This window comes from Lycium barbarum, chromosome 8 (genome assembly GCF_019175385.1).
Source record: "Lycium barbarum isolate Lr01 chromosome 8, ASM1917538v2, whole genome shotgun sequence".
Taxonomy (NCBI): Eukaryota; Viridiplantae; Streptophyta; class Magnoliopsida; order Solanales; family Solanaceae; genus Lycium; species Lycium barbarum.
The window spans coordinates 45,204,424-45,225,507 of record NC_083344.1 but is presented as its reverse complement, the minus strand read 5'-3'; positions in this window follow the sequence as shown (position 1 = coordinate 45,225,507).

Below are 21,084 nucleotides of genomic sequence, written 5' to 3'. Positions count from 1 at the left end.
GTTGGCTAACATCTTTGACCTCCATAAGCTTTTCCACATGGCTAGATACATATTCTATGATGTTCAAAGATTTTATTTGTTATGTTTCGAATGTTGTTCGAAAGAAAAACGAGAAGACTAAAGCCTTTGACGAATATTTTGATATGAAAATATGGTCTTAAAGTCCCCATTTGATTTGATCCATAATGTTATCCGCAAGTTTCCTAGTATGAATATGTGATCCACAATGATGTCCGAAAAATATTTGATATGGCTAAATTTTTGGATACATATATTTTGATAAGTACATATTTTGATTTGCTCCATAGTAATGGTTGAAAGTTCCCCTAATATGAATGTCACTTGAATTTCCGAAAAGAGCTTCTAAAATACTTTTAGAAAGTTCTGTACTTCAAAAGTTTGTAACTTTCGTATACTAACTCCGTTTGAAGTACTCTATAATGTTATTTGAAAGCTCCCTTAAAATGAATGATACTTAATTTTCAAGAAAATGATCTATGAAGTGTTTTTTGAAAATTTTGTAATTTAAAAGCTCGCAACTTTTGTATAATAATTCCGATGGACTCTATACTTACTTTGAGCCTTCTGCTATCAGTATATATATTTATTTGTTGAGTCTTGGAATTTAATTATGTATATGCATATGGTTTCCGCACTACTCTGCTCGTGCCTACTACTATGATATCGTTCGCCGGATCCCGGGCCGGTTTTGTGATCGTGCGCACTATGTTACATTCGGCAGTATGATGTGTTACGGTTCCCGAGACCTCGCCATAGGGCCGGGTACCGCTTATATACGGCGTTATGATGTGATATGGCATATGATGTGTTCTGATGATGTGATATGTTTGATGATATGATATGTTCGGGGACTGTATGGAGATTTGAAACCTTCTGGAGTATGATGTGTTGTGGCGCCAGTGTCGGAGTGGCGACCACGTTCCTGAGCCCTATGCATGATTTTTATTTGCATTATATATGTTTTCAGCACAGGTTTTGACATACTAATTCCGTATCCATTTTCTGTACTCCTCACTTCAGTTATGATTTGGATTTCTGTATTTCACGCTTTGCATACTCAGTACATATTTCGTACTGACCCCCTTTCTTCGGGGGCTGCGTTTCATGCCCGCAGGTACAGACGTTTGTTTTGGTGATCCTCCGGTATAGGTTACATATTCTGCCACTTGGAGTACTCCTTTTGATTCGGAGCTCATATTTTTGGTACATATCTTCTGTTATACATGTTCTGTATATATATGGCTATTTGGGTACGGCGGGGCCCTGTCCCGTCATATGTTTCTGTCAGTTTTGTAGAGGCCTGTAGTCATATATGTGGGTCATGGGTCGTGTTTGTTCGTTTCTGTTTATGATCTGTTCCTTAAGCGGTCCCGATTGCTGTTATGGCCAAAACGGCCCACATGTTTGTATATGTTTGTATATCTGGGCGATGTGTATTCCGCCAACCTTTCGGATTTGATATGATATTTCTGTACGGGCAACCGCTTAAGATGACATTTGTTCTTAGTATCTATTTGAAATAACGTATGTTAAATCTGAATGAATCTTTGATATGTCAATCTGGTACGTAAGTCAGTTTGGGTGTCCAAATAGGGCATCAGTCGCGGCCCACGGGGCTGGGTCGTTACATGCCAGCTTGAGAGTTCGTGACTTTTTGACTTGTAATCCCCCAGAGTTCTACGGGTCAAAGCCCGAGGAGGATCCCCAGGACTTTATTCGACAGATGCAGCGTACGCTGAGATTAGTCAGAGGTTCTGAGACCGAGTCTGTCGAGCTGGCTTCATATCGATTGTGGGATGTAGCGGTTAATTGGTATGTGTCCTGGGAGCTGTCTAGGAGTGAGGATGCTCCCCCAGCGGTGTGGGCCGAGTTTACAGAGGCCTTTCTTGGTCACTTTCTGCCTCCCGAGGCACGGCGAGCTAGGGTTGGCAGATTTCTACAGTTGAGACAGAGGGGCAGAAGCGTTCGCGCGTACAGTTTAGAGTTCGACTCGTTGGCTAGATATGCACCCACTATTGTAGCCGATATGACTGACAGGATGCACCGATATGTGATAGGGTTGGATGACTACCTGATTGATAGCTGTATGGCGATGGCATCCCAGCCTGGGATGGACATTACTCGGGTGCAGGCATATGCTCAGGGAATGGAGGATCGCCACAGAGGGCGCGAGCCCGACAGAGATCGTGATAGAGGCCAGCCCAAGAAGGCCAGATCAGCTGGTTATTCTGGGGAGTTTCGAGGCGGGCAACCTCAAAGGCATACTAGACAGTCTTCTCAGCCAGCGCGAAGTGCACCCCCATAGTCTACTGGTGGGAGATTTGATAGCACCGGATACTCAGGAGCTGGACAAAGTTCCAGGGCTTCGGGTTCGCAGGTGAGCAAAGGTTTCAGTCAATCAAAGCCACCCATGCCTCGGTGTTCTTACTGTGGGAAGCCTCACCCAGGGAGGTGTTATCGTGCTATGGGTGCCTGTTTCTTTTGTGGCCGTCAGGACCATGTTTTGAGGGAGTGCCCGTTTAAGATTGGTCCCGGTGGTTCAGCCCAGCCCACTGGGTCGGTTGTTGGTTCATCTTCCCCTTCTGTATCTATGCGGCCGACACCGGCAGGCCGCGGTAGAGGTCGAGGCGGAGCTCCCGGTTCTAGCGGTCCTTCGAACCGCTTGTATTCCTTGGCCGGCCGACAGGACCAGGAGGCGTCACCAGACGTGGTTACAGGTATGGTATACTGTTGATCTTTTCTGAAATGTGTATGCATTGATAGATCCAGACTCTATTTTATTATATATTTTCCCCCCGATTGCTAGTAGAACTGGGATAGAAACCCGAATTGATAGGACCGTTTGAGATAGTCATACAAACAGAAGAAAAGTGAATGTTGAGGATTTAAAAGGCTAACTCGGTGATTACATAGTCAGAAAAGTAAAAGACCCCCCACTAGATAGGAGAGAGACACGTTACGAGAACATTTTGGAAGTTGTTAAGACACCGACTTGCCCTAGATTACGTGATAAAGGTCGTGCGGGGAAGTGGATGCGATTATACCAGCATTAACGCACCGAAATGCATTAAAGTTTCAAGGTTATGCGTGCTAGGGCCAGAGAAATTTTGGGATGGCTGACCCCCTGGGAAGTGTACAAAAATTTCCACAAAAGTAAATATAAGAGACAAATGGGAAATTGGGGTAACCTAAAGGAAATTAGAATATGCGGAGTAGTTAGAAACCTTAAAGAGGTCGGGTAGGCTAAGGCAGACTAGGCCGGTAAAGAAGAAGAAAACGCAACGCAGCTCTGGAATCAGAGTAAGTTTGAATAGTGTTGGGAAATATTTTGTAAGCGAAATGGTAATAAATATATGTGTACGCATATGATATCTCATTTATGACTGTATCGATCGATAGGTGAAACCTAGCAACCAGTGTTGCGACGTATGGAAGACATTAACTGGACGGAATTCAAGAGATGAAGTGAAAAGAATGGTACAGATGTTATGAAATAGACTGATACTGATTTCACTACAGGTTAAGGTTGGAAAATTCTAATACAACGATATTTGGAAAGGAAAGAGAGTGAGTAAATGGAAGGTAAGAAGATCAAAATGTCGGAAAAAGTGAAAGGTAACATGGTTGAGTAAAGCCTCAGGAGAGCCGACGGGCAAAGCATGAAACTATTTGCGTAGAAATTTGAAGGATAGGGCTGTAAAGAACTAGAATGTGATAGTATAGGACAAAAAGAGAAACAAACCTGAGGGAGGTTAACGGCGAAAATAGGACAAGCATATGGGAGTACGGAGGATACTTTAATAAGTTGGTGATAGCGAATCGACTACTTGCCAAGGAAAGGACAATGATAGTGAGTTGGTTCAATTGATAAGAAAACCTATGACATGGAATGAGGATTCATGTGAAGACCAAGGAATTTCATTATCGAGAAAACAGAATGAAAGATAAGGAACGGGCATGAAGGAAAAGGACAGCTTGGTCGAATCCTCTATTGTGGAAAGATATAATTACAAAAGGATAATTATGTAGCCATATTGGTATAGTTGTTTTGAACATAGAGAAGCCTTCCTGGAGGGTGACTTAAGAATGGAACCGATTCGCGCGTATAAAGGAATATCTTACGAACATCAGAGTCGATGCTACAAACAATAAGAGAAGAAAGCTACTCCCCAAGAAAGATTAAGGATACTGATGGCTTGATCAAGGGAAAAAGAGAGTGGTTAGGAAGAAAGTAGCTGAAAACGGTTACGCATTAAAATGGTAATAACACTATTAGACATAAAGGATAGGGGTACGTCAAAGTAGAAGGAGCAAGCGTCGGAAATGAATGTCCTTATAAGTATTCCGATTAGATATGAGAACGTAGTTAGCAAGGAGATAGGCATGATAGGCTCCGCGACGAAGGAACTTCAATTGTAAGAAGATCGCGGAAGGCGATGATTACTTAAGAGGCATTGGCGTATATATGTTATAGCCCGTATTTTGAACGTTTGGATATTTCAAAGTCGTTGTGGGAAGTTAAGGACGAAACCATTTTCAAAAACTACATTAATGCGCAAGTCGTTAAGAATATCATTTATGACCATTATTAGTATGAAAATAATGTGAGAGCCTAGGGGCAAGAGGAGAAATTTGCAAAATGACCAATGGAAACAATGTGGAAGGCTAGGGGTAAAATGGTCATATTGAGAAAAGTCGAGGGACGGAACGGGAATTTCACAAAAATTTTATGAAAGTTCAAAAGGGCCACATTGGCCATGTGATGGAAACTATATGGGCCAAGGTGTACATGGCAAGACTTTGGTTCATCTTTTATGCTAGGAAAATTTCAAGAAATTAAAGGAAACTTCTAGAGAGGGGCATGTGCCCCTCACATGCTTGAAATTATAACTATATATATGTGACTCCCTTTCTAATTCAAGACAAGATAAAGATGAACAAAAATAAAAGAAAGAGAGAGAGGTGAGTTCGGCTAGGGGCTGGCCGAAACCAGCCCCTCAAATTTGATCATGGAGGGTTGTTTTCTTCTAGTTTCTTGCTATGGGGAAGATGCTTGTCAACAAGGTGGAGTTGTTGGAGCAAGTAGAATACTTATATGGATGGTTCATGAGTCATAACCAAGTGGAAAAGATGAAGGATGAAGGTAAAGAACTAACCCTCTTTTATGTGTTATGAATATTGTTGAAGTATTGTAGTATGTAGAAATGAGTGAAATTTGTGAAACATGTGTGTATTGGTGTGTGTAGCCGTGTGTATGGGCTGTTTTGGAATAGAAAGAATAAGCAAATTTTACTTCGTATTAAAATTGTTGTTATGAAGGATTCATGCGTATTGTAGTATATGGAATTGGAAGAAATTCATGAAATATGGAATTGTTGGGGGTTGGCCGTATGGTCCCCTTTTGTGTAGTTGGGAATGAATAAATTGTTGTTAGTATTTTGGTTGTCGTCGTTGTGAGTTCTATGATGGAAAATGAAGTTTTGATAATCCAAGTTAAGATTTTAATTATGCGGGCTGATTTGGAAGCTAATGTGATTGTAATATAGTCGTGATGCGGTTTCTTGAATTTATGAAATGAAGTTGTAAATGAATGTATTGTAGCATAATGTGTGAATTTGGGAGGAAAGAATGTGTTTAGTGTCGGTTGAGTTGTTTGTAATATCATGTGAATTGTTTAAAGGGTCTGGAATATTGTTTCGATTGGGTTCGGATTAGAAATGGAATGTATGAACGATGATGTTGGTTTGAGTGTAAGTAGTCGAATTAAGTATAAGATTATGATGTTGAATTGTGTAGGAGTCGCTAATGTGAAAATGTGTTTTGAACCTCTTATTGGTGTGTTAGTATCTTTGTTGGTTTGGCCGGGTTAAATTCCCGGATGGTTGTTGTTGATTTGGGGCCGAGCCTTATTCTCGGGATTGGTACATTTACAGAGGAGATGCTGCCGAAATTCCGGCAGAACATAAGAAAACGTGTTTGAAAGGTTAAGGCAAGTATGTGACAACGAGTCTAACGAATGAATGAATCCTTTTGGACGTAGATTGACAAGATGGATGAACCCTCTTGCGTGTAAGAAAACAAGTTGGATGCGTAAGCACAACCAGTTGGTCGTCGCCCAGGTATGTGAGGCTTACCTTTCTTTCCTTGGCATGCCCTAGAGCCATGTAGGATATGATATGATATGTATCTTGAGGTTATTCCATTCTGTAATTCGAAGTCTGTTTGTGATCTGTATGTTTTCCCTAACTTAAGTGTCAAATGAGTCTGATAGGTGAATCGTGATTTAAGTATTTTTGATATAAACATTCTGGACTAATCGTGCCGACACAAATGTTCTGACGTAAGTATTTGGCATAAGTGTTCCGATATGAGAAATTCAGATACAAGAATGGACTCTGACCTGAATATTCCGACATAAGTAGGTTGAATTAAGTATCCTGTCATAACCCTTTTGATATATTTATTCTGACTTAAGTATTCCGACGTACGTATGATTCCAAAGGTTCTATTTGGTTTGATCCATAATCATGCCTAAAATGGTAGTTAACCTGATTACGGCTTTGGTTTTCCAAGAAAAGCTTCTGAAATGATTGGAGAGCGTTTTGTACTTCGAACGCTCGTAACTTTTGTATACTAACTCTGATTGACCCGAAACTTGTTCTGGACCTTCACATGTCGATAGGCATTCTGTCATAATCCTTTTGATATATGTATTCGGACCTAAGTAGTCGGTTAGAGGAAATCCGATGCAAGCAATTTGGAACATGTATTCTGGTTGAGTAAAAGCGCTAAGTACCTTGATAGAAATATTTTGTTAAGAGTAATTTGACATAAAGTATTCTGTAATAAGGAATCTGTTATGCATATTCTGAGAATATGTTTGAATAATCTATAAGTAATCGGTAATAAGTAATCTGTATGGACATTCTGAGAATACGTTTGATTAACTTATTGTGCTTGAGTTATGCGCATTTGATTCTTCACGACTCTGCTCGTGCATATGTTATGATTTCCTTCACCGAGTCCCGGGCCGGTATGTATCGTGCGGATGGTTCGCCGAGTCCTCTGTTGGGGGCCGGGTTCCATATATGAATTCCGAAGTATGATGTGTCCGGTTCCGGGGTACTGTGTTATATGTCCGTCCCCGGTTACCGAGGTTATGTTACGAAGTATGATGTGTCCGGGCTCGGGGTGCTGTGTTATCTGTCCGCCCCCGGGTACCGTGGTTATGTGTGATGTGTGACGGAGATCGGAGAAAAACTTCTGGAAGTTAGATGTGCTGTGGCGCCAAAGGCAGGAGTGGCAGCCACGTTCCTATGCTATCGTGCGCATTCATTGGCACTGTTCATCGGTTCCTCGGCGTGTTATCTGTCCCCGAGGCCACCATGCATATGATATGATGTGACCGTCCCTCGGCGTGCTATTTGTCCCCGAGGTTATCGTCTTTATGATATGGCACTTGTCCCGGCGTGTTATTTGTCCCCGGGGTTGCCGCGTATGTGATACGATATCCGATTCTGATATGCATGACTTATGTGGGAAAGTAAGTATTCTGACCTTCCGTACATTCTGTATTCCGTCTGCTATGTGATGTCATTCAAGCAATTTGTACGTTCTGAAATCTGTCTGGTATACGAGATGAGTAAGTATGATTCGTGTCTGGAAAAGAAAAATGATAAGTGTTTGATATTTCTGAATAAGTTTTTGTATGTTGTTCTGTCTATATCAGTCATGGTTTCGTTTTCTGTACTTATGCCTTACATACTCAGTACATATCCGTACTGACCCCCTGTTCTTTGGGGGCTGCGTTTCATGCCGCGCAGGTACCCACAAATGGCTAGACGAGATGAGCTGAAGATGGTCCAGTGGATTGGCGGGCTCCATTTCCTCCAGGAGTGCTGCCGAGTCAGGGTATGTATGTTGTGATGTCCGATCAGTATTAGAGACTTTGCAGACAACGTCGTGGGTAATGATAGTCAGTCTGTAAGCGGTTTCATCAGCCGATATGTTATTTTGTGTGTCGCATAATAAATTTCGTACAATTAAAGACTTGTTAAATTCTGGAAATAGTAAGCGGAAGATTTCGAAAACACAACATGTATTTTATTTGTAATTGACTTTCAGAAAAAAAAATTTAGGTGTGTAATCAGGGTCTGCGGGTTCGCTCGGCTCCGTATGTGGGGTCGGGTGCCCATCACACCCTAATAAGATCAGGGTGTGACAGAGTGGTATCAGAGCGAGGTCTGTCCGTGGGTTGTCTGCAAAGTCGTGTCTAGTAGAGTCCTGTTTATGGTGTGTTGCCGGCCACATGTATAAACAAGAGACTACAGGGCATTTAGGAATTGTTGACCATCCTTCTGTCATATATCGTGCGATAGAGCCAAACTATAGGAAATGAGATTTCTTATATGGGCCTCACATACGACGGAAAAAGTAAGTAGCAACCCGGAAAGTCACAAGTATAAGCATTGACGTATTTGATCTATCATCTGGAATGAACAGCTTCGGATGGCCAGAACGTGGTATAGCTGTATGTTCTGTAAGGTGCCACTGGTATTTGCTGTATACAGGAGTATGGTATAAGAGAGACAAGGTCGGATGGAGGGTTCAGAAAGTTGACAATTAATCCTGCTGTCGGTTATTATGAAAAGACGGTAAGTAAAAAATTCGAACGGACTGATATCGGGGCATCCCTAAAATAATGGCAACGAGGCCATAACCATTACCATCAGGAATTTGGGAATCTAGGATGAAAGGTAGTTATACACGGAAGTGAAAGATGAGCTCTGAGGCCCAAAAAGGGTAAAATGGTAATTGTGAAAGAAAAGACGCGTTACGAGGGCGTCCCGGGATCTGTAAGACCTCGACTAGCCTCAAATTATGTAGTAAAGATCATGCGCAGAAGTTGACGCGAAAATATCAGCATTAAGACATCGAATCCCAGTGAAGTCTTGAAGTTAAGCGTGCTCAGGTGGGAGCAATCCTGGGATGGGTGACCCCCTGGGAAGTTTACAAGAAATTCTACATTTTTTGATATAAAAGACAAATGGAAACCCAGAATAATCTAAGTGAAACTATAGTATATAGGATGACTGGAAACCTTAAGAGGATGCGTAGAACGAGGCAGCTCAGCTCGGTAAAGAGACAAAGAGTACCTCACAGCTCAGGAATTCGGATAGGCTTGAATAGCGTCTGAAAGTGTTTTGCGGATTAGTGGTATTGATTATGTGTGTATGTGTATATGAACGTGTGTGATATCTCCTGTGTGAAGGTACCAGTGGACATGTGTGCCCCAACGATCTATGCTACGATAGAAAGAGGGATACCGGAACCTGAGCAATAGTAAGGAAACAAATGGTGCAAGCGCCACGAGATGAGCCGTTGTTTTCGTTATGGATTAGGGATAGAAAAGTCTGAATACTATGATGTTTGAAGAAGAAAATAAGTAAGTAGGTGGAAGCTAAAGAGATTAAATATCCAAAAGGAGCGAAAGATAAGAAACATGAATGGACAAGACCTCCAAAAAAAAAGGGGGAATAACTGGAAGAACACGGAATTATCTGAGATAAAATTGCAAGCACAGGTGCGTAAAAGGAACAAAGTGTGGCAACATGAACAAAGGAAAAGTGTGCAAGGGTTGAAGACCAATCCGAATGAGTAGAGCCAAAAGAATAGCGGCCATGATCAGGAACGTGAGATAAGAGAGAAGAATGATTAGGTCTTGTGACAATGTTAGGAGATCCCGACTTTTGAAAGGTGTGTAAGGGAATAAACGAGTAGCTACACTAATACGGTCTCCTCGAGTACGGAAGAACTCTCCTAGAAAGGTGATCTAGGGATAGGACAAATTTGTGCACTAGAAGGAATACATTATAAACTTTAAGTCGATTCTGAAAACAAGAGCGGTGGAATGCTCAAAATACGGATGCGCCGTTGTGATACAAGAGCACGGTTAAGGAAAATCTACAAGTAAGTAAGCGAACTAAATGTGCGAAAGGATCAATGGTTGATGGAAAGACATGAGAATGCTAACGAGAATGATGTCGTCGACTGGAAGTAAAAGGAAGACTTATGGAAGAAATTTCGCTATGTCGTGCACCGAGACGAAGAAATGAACTGTTGACGTATAAGGAATCCCTTAAAGGAGAATGAGATAAAGGATGAAGAACGGGCATAAAGAGAAGATGCGTCTATAGGACGGACCCTCCCGAAGTACTATAATACCCCATAAGGTCAGTTGAACATTCGAGGACGAATGTTCTAAAGGGGGGAAGGATGTTATAGCCCGTATTTTGAACGTTTGGATATTTCAAAGTCGTTGTGGGAAGTTAAGGACGAAACCATTTTCAAAAACTACATTAATGCGCAAGTCGTTAAGAATATCATTTATGACCATTATTAGTATGAAAATAATGTGAGAGCCTAGGGGCAAGAGGAGAAATTTGCAAAATGACCAATGGAAACAATGTGGAAGGCTAGGGGTAAAATGGTCATATTGAGAAAAGTCGAGGGACGGAACGGGAATTTCACAAAAATTTTATGAAAGTTCAAAAGGGCCACATTGGCCATGTGATGGAAACTATATGGGCCAAGGTGTACATGGCAAGACTTTGGTTCATCTTTTATGCTAGGAAAATTTCAAGAAATTAAAGGAAACTTCTAGAGAGGGGCATGTGCCCCTCACATGCTTGAAATTATAACTATATATATGTGACTCCCTTTCTAATTCAAGACAAGATAAAGATGAACAAAAATAAAAGAAAGAGAGAGAGGTGAGTTCGGCTAGGGGCTGGCCGAAACCAGCCCCTCAAATTTGATCATGGAGGGTTGTTTTCTTCTAGTTTCTTGCTATGGGGAAGATGCTTGTCAACAAGGTGGAGTTGTTGGAGCAAGTAGAATACTTATATGGATGGTTCATGAGTCATAACCAAGTGGAAAAGATGAAGGATGAAGGTAAAGAACTAACCCTCTTTTATGTGTTATGAATATTGTTGAAGTATTGTAGTATGTAGAAATGAGTGAAATTTGTGAAACATGTGTGTATTGGTGTGTGTAGCCGTGTGTATGGGTTGTTTTGGAATAGAAAGAATAAGCAAATTTTACTTCGTATTAAAATTGTTGTTATGAAGGATTCATGCGTATTGTAGTATATGGAATTGGAAGAAATTCATGAAATATGGAATTGTTGGGGGTTGGCCGTATGGTCCCCTTTTGTGTAGTTGGGAATGAATAAATTGTTGTTAGTATTTTGGTTGTCGTCGTTGTGAGTTCTATGATGGAAAATGAAGTTTTGATAATCCAAGTTAAGATTTTAATTATGCGGGCTGATTTGGAAGCTAATGTGATTGTAATATAGTCGTGATGCGGTTTCTTGAATTTATGAAATGAAGTTGTAAATGAATGTATTGTAGCATAATGTGTGAATTTGGGAGGAAAGAATGTGTTTAGTGTCGGTTGAGTTGTTTGTAATATCATGTGAATTGTTTAAAGGGTCTGGAATATTGTTTCGATTGGGTTCGGATTAGAAATGGAATGTATGAACGATGATGTTGGTTTGAGTGTAAGTAGTCGAATTAAGTATAAGATTATGATGTTGAATTGTGTAGGAGTCGCTAATGTGAAAATGTGTTTTGAACCTCTTATTGGTGTGTTAGTATCTTTGTTGGTTTGGCCGGGTTAAATTCCCGGATGGTTGTTGTTGATTTGGGGCCGAGCCTTATTCTCGGGATTGGTACATTTACAGAGGAGATGCTGCCGAAATTCCGGCAGAACATAAGAAAACGTGTTTGAAAGGTTAAGGCAAGTATGTGACAACGAGTCTAACGAATGAATGAATCCTTTTGGACGTAGATTGACAAGATGGATGAACCCTCTTGCGTGTAAGAAAACAAGTTGGATGCGTAAGCACAACCAGTTGGTCGTCGCCCAGGTATGTGAGGCTTACCTTTCTTTCCTTGGCATGCCCTAGAGCCATGTAGGATATGATATGATATGTATCTTGAGGTTATTCCATTCTGTAATTCGAAGTCTGTTTGTGATCTGTATGTTTTCCCTAACTTAAGTGTCAAATGAGTCTGATAGGTGAATCGTGATTTAAGTATTTTTGATATAAACATTCTGGACTAATCGTGCCGACACAAATGTTCTGACGTAAGTATTTGGCATAAGTGTTCCGATATGAGAAATTCAGATACAAGTATGGACTCTGACCTGAATATTCCGACATAAGTAGGTTGAATTAAGTATCCTGTCATAACCCTTTTGATATATTTATTCTGACTTAAGTATTCCGACGTACGTATGATTCCAAAGGTTCTATTTGGTTTGATCCATAATCATGCCTAAAAGGGTAGTTAACCTGATTACGGCTTTGGTTTTCCAAGAAAAGCTTCTGAAATGATTGGAGAGCGTTTTGTACTTCGAACGCTCGTAACTTTTGTATACTAACTCCGATTGACCCGAAACTTGTTCTGGACCTTCACATGTCGATAGGCATTCTGTCATAATCCTTTTGATATATGTATTCGGACCTAAGTAGTCGGTTAGAGGAAATCCGATGCAAGCAATTTGGAACATGTATTCTGGTTGAGTAAAAGCGCGAAGTACCTTGATAGAAATATTTTGTTAAGAGTAATTTGACATAAAGTATTCTGTAATAAGGAATCTGTTATGCATATTCTGAGAATATGTTTGAATAATCTATAAGTAATCGGTAATAAGTAATCTGTATGGACATTCTGAGAATACGTTTGATTAAGTTATTGAGCTTGAGTTATGCGCATTTGATTCTTCACGACTCTGCTCGTGCATATGTTATGATTTCCTTCACCGAGTCCCGGGCCGGTATGTATCGTGCGGATGGTTCGCCGAGTCCTCTGTTGGGGGCCGGGTTCCATATATGAATTCCGAAGTATGATGTGTCCGGTTCCGGGGTACTGTGTTATATGTCCGTCCCCGGTTACCGAGGTTATGTTACGAAGTATGATGTGTCCGGGCTCGGGGTGCTGTGTTATCTGTCCGCCCCCGGGTACCGTGGTTATGTGTGATGTGTGACGGAGATCGGAGAAAAACTTCTGGAAGTTAGATGTGCTGTGGCGCCAAAGGCAGGAGTGGCAGCCACGTTCCTATGCTATCGTGCGCATTCATTGGCACTGTTCATCGGTTCCTCGGCGTGTTATCTGTCCCCGAGGCCACCATGCATATGATATGATGTGACCGTCCCTCGGCGTGCTATTTGTCCCCGAGGTTATCGTCTTTATGATATGGCACTTGTCCCGGCGTGTTATTTGTCCCCGGGGTTGCCGCGTATGTGATACGATATCCGATTCTGATATGCATGACTTATGTGGGAAAGTAAGTATTCTGACCTTCCGTACATTCTGTATTCCGTCTGCTATGTGATGTCATTCAAGCAATTTGTACGTTCTGAAATCTGTCTGGTATACGAGATGAGTAAGTATGATTCGTGTCTGGAAAAGAAAAATGATAAGTGTTTGATATTTCTGAATAAGTTTTTGTATGTTGTTCTGTCTATATCAGTCATGGTTTCGTTTTCTGTACTTATGCCTTACATACTCAGTACATATCCGTACTGACCCCCTGTTCTTTGGGGGCTGCGTTTCATGCCGCGCAGGTACCCACAAATGGCTAGACGAGATGAGCTGAAGATGGTCCAGTGGATTGGCGGGCTCCATTTCCTCCAGGAGTGCTGCCGAGTCAGGGTATGTATGTTGTGATGTCCGATCAGTATTAGAGACTTTGCAGACAACGTCGTGGGTAATGATAGTCAGTCTGTAAGCGGTTTCATCAGCCGATATGTTATTTTGTGTGTCGCATAATAAATTTCGTACAATTACAGACTTGTTAAATTCTGGAAATAGTAAGCGGAAGATTTCGAAAACACAACATGTATTTTATTTGTAATTGACTTTCAGAAAAAAAAATTTAGGTGTGTAATCAGGGTCTGCGGGTTCGCTCGGCTCCGTATGTGGGGTCGGGTGCCCATCACACCCTAATAAGATCAGGGTGTGACAATATAGACCCTCATAATGAGGGGGGAGGGAGAACACGCTAGACTTAGAATGAATTATGACGATGCAAGCTCAATAAAAGGGGACTTTTTAGTTCAGAGCCAGAGTTCAGGGTATGTTGGCATATCGCAAAGATTACGAAAGGATGCAGAAATGAGTTGACAATAAGTTTACCAGGAGGTAGATATAGGGAGAAGATATGGAAGACACCTGGAGGGGTTAACAATTATAAAAAGGACAGTCGAGACGGCACCATACGAGGCTTTGTATAGTAAGAAGTGCAAGTCACCAATCGGTTTGGTTCGATGTCGACAAAACTAAGTTAATCGGCCCAGATATGCTTCAGCAGTGCATTTAGTCTTCTACGTGCCTATGTTTCGCAAATGTGTTGGTGACCCTTCCCGAGTATTTCATATAAATGATATCCAGGTGACAGAGAAGCTACCTTATAAGGAATAGTTTGTGTCCATAACGGAGGGTCGGGTGAGAAAGCTATAACAAGGGCGTGGTCTCTATTAAGTTATCGCGGAAAAACAATAATAGAGAGGAGACGACCTGGGAAGCCGGAAAAAGAGATGAAGAGGAAGTACCCCTAATTATTTCCTACGCCCACAGCCAATCCAAGCTTCCAAAACGGATATGTTAAATGACCGTACGTGACAACTATAAAGGAGACCTCCCCGAAGTATTATAATACCCGAAGAGGCCAGTTTAACATTCGAGGACGAATGTTTTAAAGGGGGGGAGGATGTGATATCCCGTATTTTGTACATTCGGATAATTTAAGATAATTGAAAGAAGTTAAGGACAAGGCCATATTTTGGATCTTGTTTAACACACAAGTTGGTTGTGAAAAATATTGATGTGGAAATATTGAGGAAGGCTAAGGGCAATTTTGGAAGTTAGGAAAATAGTTTTTCATGAATTACAAAAATTGGTCATGAAATAAAATGGGCTTGAAATAAAAAGAAAAAAAAGATTTGGGCTTGAAAAAAATGGCTAAGTGTGGCCGGCCAAGGCCCATATGAAAGCTAAAAGTAAGTAATAAAAGAGGACCAATTTATCATTTTGTCATCTCCAATTCAAGAACAATCAAGAAACTTAGAGAAGACTAAAAACAAGAGGGCCTATTCGGCCATAGCAAGGAAAAGTGAGCTTTCAATTTTGATCACAAAAAAATATTTTCTTCTTGTATTCCTACTAATTTGAAGGTCCTCTTTAACGTGGTATAATTGTTGGAGCAAGAAGACCTCTCTTTGTTGCAAGCTACAAATCTTAACTAAGTGAGGAGTTAAGGGAAAAAGGTAAGAATTAATCTTCTTTCATATGTTATGGATGGTTGTGTATGTTGTAGTATGTAAAAGTCGGTGAAATTCATGAAAATATGGATGCATGTTGTAGCCGTGCATGTGTGTGTGTGTGTAGGAATGATGACTCAATTATTTTATCTAGTGTTTTGGTTGTTGTTGTTGTGGATGCTATGTTGATAATGAAAGTTTGATGATTCTAGTGAAGTTGTAATGGTTGGAGAGTTGTTTTAGAAGATAATGTGATTTGAACATAGTCTTCTTGTATTTATGGAAAATAATGTTGTTAGTGTGTGAATTGTTGGTGTAATTCATGAATTTGGAAGAAGGAAATGTGTTGTTATTGTTCTTGTTGAATTTGGAAGGTTTTGGGTAGTATGTTGGTTTGGCCGTTTGGAATGTAGAGCGGATTGTTGAAGTGTTCTTGAATGTTGTTTGAATGATTTCGGATTAATACTTGAATATGTGAGCAATTGTGAATTGAACATAAGTGAAACGCCGTCGAAGTGGTAGAAAGAAATTGCTAACGTCGGAATACGTTTTGAATTGATTGTTGATATTGTTAGAATGACTGTTGGTATTGTTGTTGTGTGTTTGGCCGAGTTGAATTCTCGGGGTTGTTGTATTTACAGGGGAAATGCTGCCGAAATTTCTGTAGATTAAGTGTTGGTTTAGAATTGGACTCTTAAGTGTTTATGGCTAATGTTTGGTATGTACGAATATTGTTGTAGATCTTGCGAAGCCAAAGACTTAAGTTCGGATTAGCTTAGGAAGCGGGCAAGGTATGTAAGGCTTATCATTTCCTTCTTTTGGCATGATCCTTATGAAATGAGCAGATGACGTATATGTATTATTTCAAAGAAATTCCTATTCTTAGAGCCACTAGGATGGCTAACGTTCTTGATTTCCATAACCTATTTCATATGATTTTGATGCGTATTTATGATGTCAGAAGATCTATTTGATATGTTTCCGAATGGTATTCGAAAGATAATCGATATGACTAAAGTCTTGATTTTTCAAATGCTCGCACGTTCGACTATTCCATTGAGTCTCTGATATATTTTGACATGTACATATGGTTCCAAAGACTCCATTTGATTTGATCCGAAAGGTACTTGATATGATTGTTGCTTTGATTTTCCAAAAAATGGCTTCTAAAACGTTCGTAGAAGGTTCTGTACTTCAAACGCTCATAACTTTCTTATACTAAATCAGATTGACCCGAAACTTGTTTCAGAGCCTTCAAATGTCGGTAAGTATACGTATCTATCGAGTCTTGATTTATGTGCATGTGGTTTCGCACTACTCTGTTCGAGCAAGCCTCAGTATGTCTTTCACTGCGCCCCGGGCCAGGTTCTGTTATCGTGTGTCTTCCTCTGCATTGTTCACCGCGTCCCTCTCCCTTGCGGGCCGGGTTCTGTTATATGTACATATGTGTATGATGATATGATGATATGGGGTGGCGGCCAGGATGGCATATGATTATTCTGTTCACCGTGTCCCGCAATAGAGGGTCGGGATCTGTTATATGCACATATGCTATATGATATTGACATGCATTGATGATTCTGTTTACCGCGTCCCTTACTAGAGGGCCGGGATCTGTTATATGTGTATATGATATATGATGTCAACATACATGATGACTCCGTCCACCGCGTCCCTCACTAGAGGGCCGGGATCTGCTATATGTATATGTATATGATGACATATGATGTCGGTACGCATGATCTGTGTTTGGAAAGTAAGTATTTTGGTACTCTGGAGGATTTATTCATTTTCCGTACACCTTCTGACATATGACATCGGTATGCATGATTTACGTTCGGAAAATAAGCACCTTGGTATTCTGGCTAATGTACTTAATTTTTGTACCGTTGTTCCGGCTATGTTTCTGGTTTCTGTATTTCATGCCTTACATACTCAGTACATATTCCGTACTGACCCCCTTTCTTCGGGGGCTGCGTTTCATGCCCGCAGGTACAGACGTTCGTTACGGTGATCCCTCAGCTTAGGACATCCATTTTGCTGTGTTGAAGTGCTCCCTTGTTTCGGAGCCCATACTTTTGGTACAAATGTTTCTGTTGTACATATTTATGTATGTGTGACTATTTAGGGGTACGGCGGGGCCCTGTCCCGTCATATAATTCTGTTGTCTTTGTTAGAGGCCTGTAGACATGTATGTGGGTCATGGGTCATTTTGTCCGGCTATGTTAATATGTTTACGACTGGCATTCCCCTACACTATGATAACCCGATCGGTTTATATGCGATCTTATAAGTAAAGATCTAAATGATATATTGCCTGGTATGTGTGGAAGTCCCTAATATGCTAAACGTAAGTAGATTTTGGCTAGAAAATATGTACGAGTGTCCATCTCGGGCACAAGTCACGGCCTGCGGGGCTGGGTCGTGACAGAAATCTTGGAAGGTTGGAGGACGAAAGCAGTTTACGGTCCGTAAACTACTTTACGGGCCGTCTTCCACTTTACGACCACTGGGCCGAAGTGAAAATTCTGCAACTTTTCACTGCACGTTCACGGGGAAATATCCGAGGTGTAACACTCTTCCGCCCTTTTGGAACATTCGTCCCCGAATGTTGAACACTCAGAATTCTACGAAAATTTCGCCAGAGTTTCCCCTGTAACTTGGCATTACAAACCTGTCACAACAACCCATAATATCATCGCCTCACAGGGCTACATCACAATAGCAACATATCTATGGACACACACGACCAAAAACATAAAGATAAAGTATACATACCTTATATTGTCGGCCTTTCATTTTGTATCTCTCCTGGGGTTGGAATAAGTACGGATACTTGGACCTCATCTTCTCTCCTGCCTCCCAAGTCATTTCTTCCCGATTGTTGTTTTGCCATAGGACTTTTACTGAAGCTATCTCTTTATTTCGAAGCTTGCGCACTTGCCTATCCAAGATGGCAATAGGTACCTCTTCATAAGTTAGCCTTTCTGTTATCTGCACATCGCCTATCAGGACAATCCTTGTGGGATTTCCAACACACTTGCGGAGAATCGAAACATGAAAGACTGGATGGATTGACTCAAGCTCCGAAGGCAATTCCAATTCATATGCTACCTGTCCCACCTTGCGAATGATTTTGTAGGGTCCGATGTACCTAGGACTTAGTTTCCCTTTCTTACCAAATCTCATCACCCCTTTCATTGGTGACACTTTCAAAAATACCCAATCATTAACTTGGAACTCCAAGTCTCGTCGGCGGTTGTCCGCATAGGACTTTTGGCGACTTTGGGCCGTCAACAACCGATCTCGAATCACCTTGACCTTTTCTATTACTTGTTGAATCAATTCAGGGCCCACTAACTGTGCTTCTCCTATTTCGACCTATCCGATTGGAGATCTACATTTCCTTCCGTATAACACTTCATATGGAGCCATTTGTATACTAGAATGATAGCTATTATTGTATGCAAATTCGATAAGGGGTAAATGCTCATCCCAACTACCACCAAAATCCAGTACACATGCTCGTAGCATATCTTCTAAGGTTTGAATGGTACGCTCGGCCTGCCCATCAGTCTATGGATGAAATGTCGTGCTAAACTTCACTTGCGTGCCCAAACCTTCTTGAAAGGACTTCCAGAATTTAGCTGTGAACTGTGCTCATCTATCCGTGATAATAGATAGTGGGATACCATGGAGTCGCACGATTTCTTTAAGATACAGCCTTGCATAGTCTTCTGCTTAGTATATGGTCCTAACTGGAAGAAAATGGGCTGCTTTTGTCAATCTATCCCCGATTACCCATATAGATTCATATTTACCATGAGAACGAGGTAATCCCACGATGAAATCCATGTTAATCACTTCCCATTTCCAAGTGGGTACTTCTATCGCTTGCAATAGGCCTCCTAGCTTTTGATGTTCCGCTTTTACTTGTTGGCAATTTGGACATTGTGCTACAAATTATGCTATGTCTCTCTTCATACCATCCCACCAATACATCATCTTGAGATCATGATACATTTTGGTTGAACCCGGGTGAATAGAATATCGAGAGCAATGTGCTTCTTCTAGAATTCGTCGGTGCAATTCTGCCACATTCGGCACACACAACCTACCTCGGTATCTAAGAATTCCATCACTAGAAACTTCCAACGGAGACTTTTCCTTTCCATGCGATGCGTCTCTATAATGACATAACTGAGGGTCTTCATACTGTCGTTCCTTCACTTCCAGATCCAAGGACGAAATTGCGGAATCTTTGATACTAATACCTGCATCACCTGAATCAATTACACGCACTCCAAGATTAGCAACTCGATGAAGTTCTTGAACCATCTCTCTCCTTTCTGGAGGGATTTCACATAAACTGCCCATTGATCGGCGGCTAAGTGCATCGGCTACAACATTCGCCTTCCCGAGGTGGTATAAAATATTAACATCATAATCTTTTAATAATTCTAACCACTGCCTCTGCCGCAAGTTCAACTCCCTTTTCTTGAAAATGTACTGGAGGCTCTTGTGATTTGTATAGATATCAACGTGCACACCATACAAATAATGCCTCCACATTTTCAGGGCATGAATAACCGCAGCCAATTCAAGATCATGCATCGGATAGTTCTTTTCATGTTTCCGCAATTGTCTCGAAGCATATGCAATAACTTTACCATGTTGCATCAACACGCATCCTAATCCCACACCGGAAGCATCACAATACACAACGTAGCCATCTGGCCCTTCTGGAAGTGTTAAAACTGGAGCTGAGTTCAACCTGTTTTTCAACTCTTGGAAACTACGTTCACAAGCGTCATTCCATTGGAATTTAGCCGACTTCTGGGTTAACTTCGTCAATGGGGCTGAAATGGATGAAAAGCCCTCTACAAACCTTCTATAGTAGCCTGCTAAACCCAGAAAACTACGAACTTCTGTAGGCGTCGTAGGCCTTGGCCAAGTCTTTACTGCTTCAATTTTCTGAGTGTCGACTCGAATACCGTCATTGGAAATAACATGGCCCAGAAATGTCACAGAATTCAGCCAAAACTCGCATTTCGAAAATTTTGCATATAGCTCCCGGGCTCGAAGAATACCAAGAACGATCATCAAATGATCTGCATGTTCCGATTCCGTGCGAGAATATACCAGAATATCATCAATAAATACAATCACAAATAGATCCAAGAGAGGCCTGAATACGTTGTTCATCAAATTCATAAATACAGTCGGAGCATTAGTCAACCCGAATGACATCACTCGGAATTCATAGTGGCCATATCTCGTTCTGAAGGCTGTTTTTGGAATATCCGCTTCCCTAACTCTCACTTGATGGTAGCCCGACCTTAAATCTATTTTTGAAAACAACTTAGCACCTTGCAATTGATCGAATAAATCATCAATCCTTGGAAGAGGGTATCTGTTCTTTATCGTCACTTTCTTCAATTGCCTGTAGTCGATACACATTCGTAGAGATCCGTCTTTCTTTCTCACAAACAAGACCGGTGCTCCCCACGGCGATGAACTGGGTCTAATGAATCCCTTCTCGAGCAGGTCTTTCAGCTGCGCCTTTAATTCTTTTAATTCTGCCGGAGCCATTCGATAAGGGAGAATAGAAATAGGCTTTGTGTCCGGCAATACATCAATAGCGAAATCAATTTTCCTTTCTGTTGGAAGGCCTGGAAGTTCATCTGGAAATACGTCTGGAAACTCACTCACCACCGGAACTGACTGCAAAATTG